This window comes from Mesocricetus auratus, unplaced genomic scaffold (genome assembly GCF_017639785.1).
Source record: "Mesocricetus auratus isolate SY011 unplaced genomic scaffold, BCM_Maur_2.0 Super-Scaffold_100009, whole genome shotgun sequence".
Taxonomy (NCBI): Eukaryota; Metazoa; Chordata; class Mammalia; order Rodentia; family Cricetidae; genus Mesocricetus; species Mesocricetus auratus.
Genome location: NW_024429193.1, coordinates 39,321,411 through 39,327,633, shown reverse-complemented (window position 1 = coordinate 39,327,633; position 6,223 = coordinate 39,321,411).

The following is a 6,223-nucleotide window of genomic DNA, read 5'->3' as shown; positions in this document are numbered from 1 at the left end:
TGAGGCAACCAGTCATATTGCATCTACATTCAGGAAGCAGTTTAAAAAAATAAAAGCAAAAAGACTAGTGCTCAGCTCACTGCCTTGTATTTAGTCTGGGAGTCCAGTACCTAGACTCCTGTTAACTTGCAGTTAGGGTGAACCTTCCCACATCATTAAACCTCCAAACTCCTTCTCACACATGGCCTGCTCAGAGGTTTCCTAGGTGATCTTTATCCTGTCAAGATGACAAACATTATTAACACCACCAAAGTTGAGAATTGCGAGCCCAGCTTTTCAGAAGCCTGTCCAGAACGAGTCCTTTCATATCACCTGAACGTTAACCCTTACCAAGCAAACTCAGGAGTCAGGAAGTGTTATCCCAGGGAGAAAGTATACTTACTTTGATCTTATGTTTCCAGTATATAAAGGATACTATGCAATCTCACTAAATTTGCTAGTGTGGAATTTAATTAAGAGGAACCAAGGCACTAAAATAGCTTTGTATCAAATACGCAGATAGTTGGACTTAAGTATGAGATGACTTATGTTTCCATAGTGATTGTTAAAATTATATTTATAAAAGAAACCAAGTGTAACCATTTTAACAATTCGAGAAAGGCATACTCTAAGAGGTAAAATTAAAATTAGGGAAAATGAGACCATTTATAATGGGCCATTATGAGTCTGAATGACGATGATTATTGGTTCTGCTTAATAAAACTGTCATCTAACACAAAATAGATATTAAGCTAAATTGCATTACATTATCATTCTATCAGGCTACAGAATTCAATGCAAAGCTTTAAAATATAAATTCACAAGAAACAGACCCATACAACCTTCTCTGCTTCCAAATAGCTTTAATTAATGAAGGAAACCATGTGAAGAATGAAAATTACATGCTACAGAATGCAGCTTTTCATTAGAGCAAATGACCAAGTGCTTTTTATTTATGTTGTTGATAGCAATGTGGCTTTGCAAGGTTATTTACCAAGCCAGTATTGACCTTCTTTAAAATGTCACCTATGTTCTAGTTTTTACTCCATTATTGCAAATCTCCATGCTCCAGCCAGTCTCCAACATACCAATATACTGATCAAGTCACACAGTAGAGACATTTCTGAATTACCTATATCTTCAAATAAGTGGTTTTGGATCTTTTGAAATAATAATAATGCATGATTTGATTTCATGTTCAACAGAGAGGTTTATGGGTAGTTCCCTGAATATATGGAGTCAGAAACTGTACTTAGACCTGTGGGTTTTTATTTTGTTGTCAGAAGTGAGTTTTGTTTTATTTTGCTTTTTGTTTTATATGCCAGTTTTAGAATCAACAACAATTTGAATCTCTGATATTTGAATAAGATTATTTTTTAGTGTGTATTGTGTTGAGTTTAGTCTCTGCATGGTTTACATTCAGTACATAACTGTAAACAGGGTAGAGACTAGTTAGTAGAGGTGTGAGAAGGAAAACATTCTTTGTCTTATGCCTCTTGTAATTGGATGAAAGGAGTTTCTTCTTTGGAGTTACTATATCAGTGATATAGCATTATTCCTGGAAAATAATAGAACCGTCCTTCTTTTAGTGTCCCTTCCTTATTACTTTTTATTTATTTATCTTTTTGAGGCAGCATCTCATGTAACCCATACTAAACTTGGACTCACTATATGCCTAAGGATAAAACTGAATTTCTTATCCTTCTTTCTCCACCTCTTAGAGCTAAATTACAGACAAAAAACTTCATACTTAATTTATGCAACAACTAGGATGGAATTCTGGGTCTCCTAAATGCTAAGCATTTACTACACCAACTGAGCTATATCTCCAGGTCCTCCAAATGAAAGTTTCTATTCACCAAATAATTTTATATAGTCATTGAAATAAAACCATAATAGAAATTGTATGATGTACATGAGACAAAGGTGTAGAGAAAATGAGTGAAATAGAAAGTTGAAGTATATAAATTCAGCACAGAGGAAGAAAAAATACCAGGAAAATATTGAAGGAAGTTTTGAAGACATGGCAAAAATAAATCCACAAGCTCTGACAAATCTCACAAGAATAATGGTGCAGATACTAGTGTTGAAGTTGAGAAAAACTTTGAGATAATGATGGAACAATTTATTCAACTTGAAATGAGCCCTCATATTTAGAAAGTTTCACAAATAAAACAAAACAAATTATATTTAGCTGGTCATTTTGTCGTGAAAAGTCAGAATATGAAGGACTAGGGGAAGCTTTTGGCGTCAAACAGAGATAAAAGCCTATCTAAAAGAGAGCAATTAAGCTGAGAGCAAACCTCATCACCATTCAAAAAGCTCAGAAGAGAGGGGAAAGTAAGTTGAAGTCACATTTAAATGAAAGAGTGAGACAGAGAGAGAGAGAGAGAGAGAGAGAGAGAGAGAGAGAGAGAAAGGAGAGGAAGAGGGAGATGAGCAGGATATTGGATGTGCCCCTTGGCCTCTGGATGTACAAATTCTCATACCATAAATATATGACATATGTACAAACATACTCATGTGAATTTAAACATTTTAAAGAGAAAGAATCAAAAAGTGTAGCTGTGCATAGTGATAAAATACCCTGCCTCCATTTCAAAGAAATAAGACTCATATTTCATTAGAAAACAGAAAAGAATGTGGTCAGGGGGGCTAAAGATATGACTGTGTGGTTAAGGACATGCATGGTTCTCCCAGAGGACCCAAGTTCAGTTCTTAGCAACCACCTATAACTCCAGTTCCAAGGAATCCTCTTCAGGCACCTGCACTCACACACACATATCTGCATGCAGATATACAAACACAATTTAAAAAAATAAAAAAGGATGTGGTCAAGGAGAAAGTAGATGGTGTGCAAAGTAATAAGGACATTATATGTTTAAATCTGTCCCAAATTTTAGGTCAGAATAACAATAAAAGCAAGAATGTTACTCACTCTAATTAAATAAAAACTATAGGAGACTGGAGAGGAGGCTTTAAGGGAAAGAGTACTTGCTTGCATAATAAGGAATGAGGACCTGGATTCAGATCCTGGGACAGTGTAGAGACCCTGCCCCCCACCTACACACATACCTAATAAAACCTTTACTTGCACAAAAGCCCCTGCTGCTTTCCAGTATTTGATGGCCTGAAGCAGTAACCCTTTTCTCCTGGGAACCATGAGCCTTTTCCCTTTTCTCCTTTGTTTCCTGTGAGCCAATTCTTCTCAGACAAGTCAATTGAATAAGTCTGAGACATTGGTGGGACCCCAGCCAATAGGGGAAAGACAGTTGCAGTCAGTAAAAGTATAAACAAATGCACTTCCTGTCTATGTGTGTCTCTGTGTCACTCTTCTAGCACACTATCTTAATCAAGGGTTAAGTTTGGTTCCCTTATTTCTGACACCTGTAACCCTGGCACTGTGGAAGGTGCAGAGAGGAAGATCTTTGAAGTTTACTGGTCACCAGGCTAACTCCAGGTATAGTGAGAGATCCTGTCTCCAAGGAGTTAGGCTTAAAGTGGTGGAGCAAGATATTAGATGTCCTCCTTTGGCTTCTGCAAGTGCAAGTGCCCATACCCAAGCCCACACACATACCCATGCCCACACACATACCCATGTATGTCCATACAAATACATGTACATATACCCATGGCCAAGCAAATACACCACATGTACAAACATATACTCTTTCACACACATACACATAAAACTATAACTAAATTATAGATTATGCAATTCTTTCTTGAAGAGAATTGCAAAAATAGATCATCAAAGTGGAATTTTATTTTACAGCTTATACTAATTCGAGAAGCTATCAAGAGGCACTTGAATTAACATTAAAGATGTAATCAAAATCAGTTCATGTTCCTCTATATCATCAATTTAATAGCAATTTAGATACTCTTGTTATCAAAACAGATCTTATCCCCCCAAAAAAAGATTTACTAGTTTTTCTTGTAAGGATTGCTTTTGTGTTGTTTTTAGCACCTGTCAGAATTTGGTATCTGCTTTTGAAAATGTAATTATGAAATCATTAGCTCTTCAGAAAGATTTCAGGTCCTCATTGTACAACTTTCATTGTCAACTATGGAGATTTTTCTGAGAAATGGATATTAGCATGTTTTGTAATAGTATTGACAAAAAGCAGTGGCCATATATGGCAGGAAAAAAAGCAACGAGTTTTCATGCATGTCAGGAGATTTCTTGTGAGGTTGGATTCGTGAACCACAGACACTAATTTCCACTTATACTGCAGCTATACAGCCATACATTAAAACTTCATCTAGATTTTTCTGTTTTTGTTTTTCTATTTAGTAATACTGAATTTCCTCCAGAAGGAAAAACAAAACAACTTTTGAGCCTTCCAGCAGGTCCTGAAGTATAGAGATAAATTCATTGTTTATACCTCTCTTTAGATGTTTGGGCTATTTTGTAAAACTATTTTGAAACATCACCAAGGACATAAATGTGCTCACGCTTAATGAGAGCTACACACATATGAACCGATAACCATCTCAATTAAACATTTAAACCAAAAAGTATTGCTGGTGGGGCTAGGGAGATAACTGAGTAGATAAAATGCTTGCTGTGGAAGTAAGAAGACCACAAACTGAATCCCCAGAACCAATGTTAAAGCCAAGTGAGTGTGGCAGCCTGCCTGTAATTCCATCTTCAGAAGCCTGAGACAGGATCCCTAGAACAAGATGGCTAGCATGGCAACATTTTCAGTGAGCTCTACACCCGACCTTAGCGATAAGGAGGGAGATATTGAAGAAGTTCCTACCTTCAAGATAGAACCTCTGCACACACTTGCAAATACATGTGTTACCACACATGTGAATACACATATATTCATATCACACTCACATACACACACATATATGTATATATATATACATACATACATATACACAAAAAGGAGAAAAATACTGCTAGCACAAGTGATATTGTTATGTTGTCAAAACTAGAGTGATTAAACACTGTAGGCTGCACCTACACCCACAAAAAATGATTCCAACTTCTCAAAGACATAAATAAATAAATTAAAAACCAAACCATTTTGCAATAGATGGGACTATGAATGTGTGTCATATAAAAAACCACCTGAATCATTATAGGTTTTTTTGCTAGTTACCAAAGAAATACAATCTATTTTCTCCTTTCATCTGGACTTATATTATGACTACATTTTCCTTTAATTAAAATTTAAAAAAGGATACCTTCTTTCCTTTCCTTCCTTTTTTTTTATTTTCTCCAAGATCCGTTAGTGCATTCTTGCTTAATTCTCAAACAGTCCTTAAGTGTCAGGAGGTCCAAATCACAAGCATTTATAATATAAAACGTTCAAAAATAAAAATGAAAGAATCTTCCTTTAACAAGGCTGCATAATGATATGGGTATAAGGATCACATCGATGTATTTTTCAGTAATCTAGATATTTCCACTATTCTAATATAACTTAGATTGTCTATGCTAAAGAAAAACACCTAAGGGAGCAGAAAGACACCGTGGGAAATACTAATGAACTCTATATATGTAGAGATAGCAGGTGATTAGAAAAATAATTTGTTAAGACATCTTCAATGGTGCACTATTGTAATATCTCAGGAGTAACAATCATCTAATTAAATTTAAGTCCTTCTCAGTAGGAGGGAATTCATGTCTGGTACTACAAACCTAGCCAACTACCTGTTGCTGAAGAGGTAGGTCGTAGACCCTAGAGGAGAACCTACTACAGCCACTTTCTTAAATCTCTAACATCTTTCTAACTATCAATCCTTCTATCCTAACTTAAGAGTATGTTCACCTCTTTCCAAAGAAGCTTCTTTTTATAACACATGTAGAGGCCATTACAAAAATCCACAACTGATCAAAATGCAGGAAGCAATTAACTGTGGGGTGCCCATCCTCAATTGATCCATCTACAGCACAACAACTAAGGCTTGTAAATATCATGTAAGAGGAGGCAAAAGGGTTGTCAGAGCCAGAGGACCATGATGTGTCCAGTAAGATAGTCTTTTCCATGTGTTACAGAGAACCTACACCCATGAACTCTCAACGTGCTTTTGCTTAAACGTGATTTGAAAAACAGCATCAACTAACATGCAACATGAATGGGGGAATATTCCAAAGCCCCATCCGAGATGAAGAGCTGTAGGCAACTAATAGTTGCAGGGAGATGGGAGATTCAGTCTTCTCAAGGGAGGAGTCCCCTGATAAGCTATCCAATCCCAAGCAGTCATCCTAAACACATTCCCATAT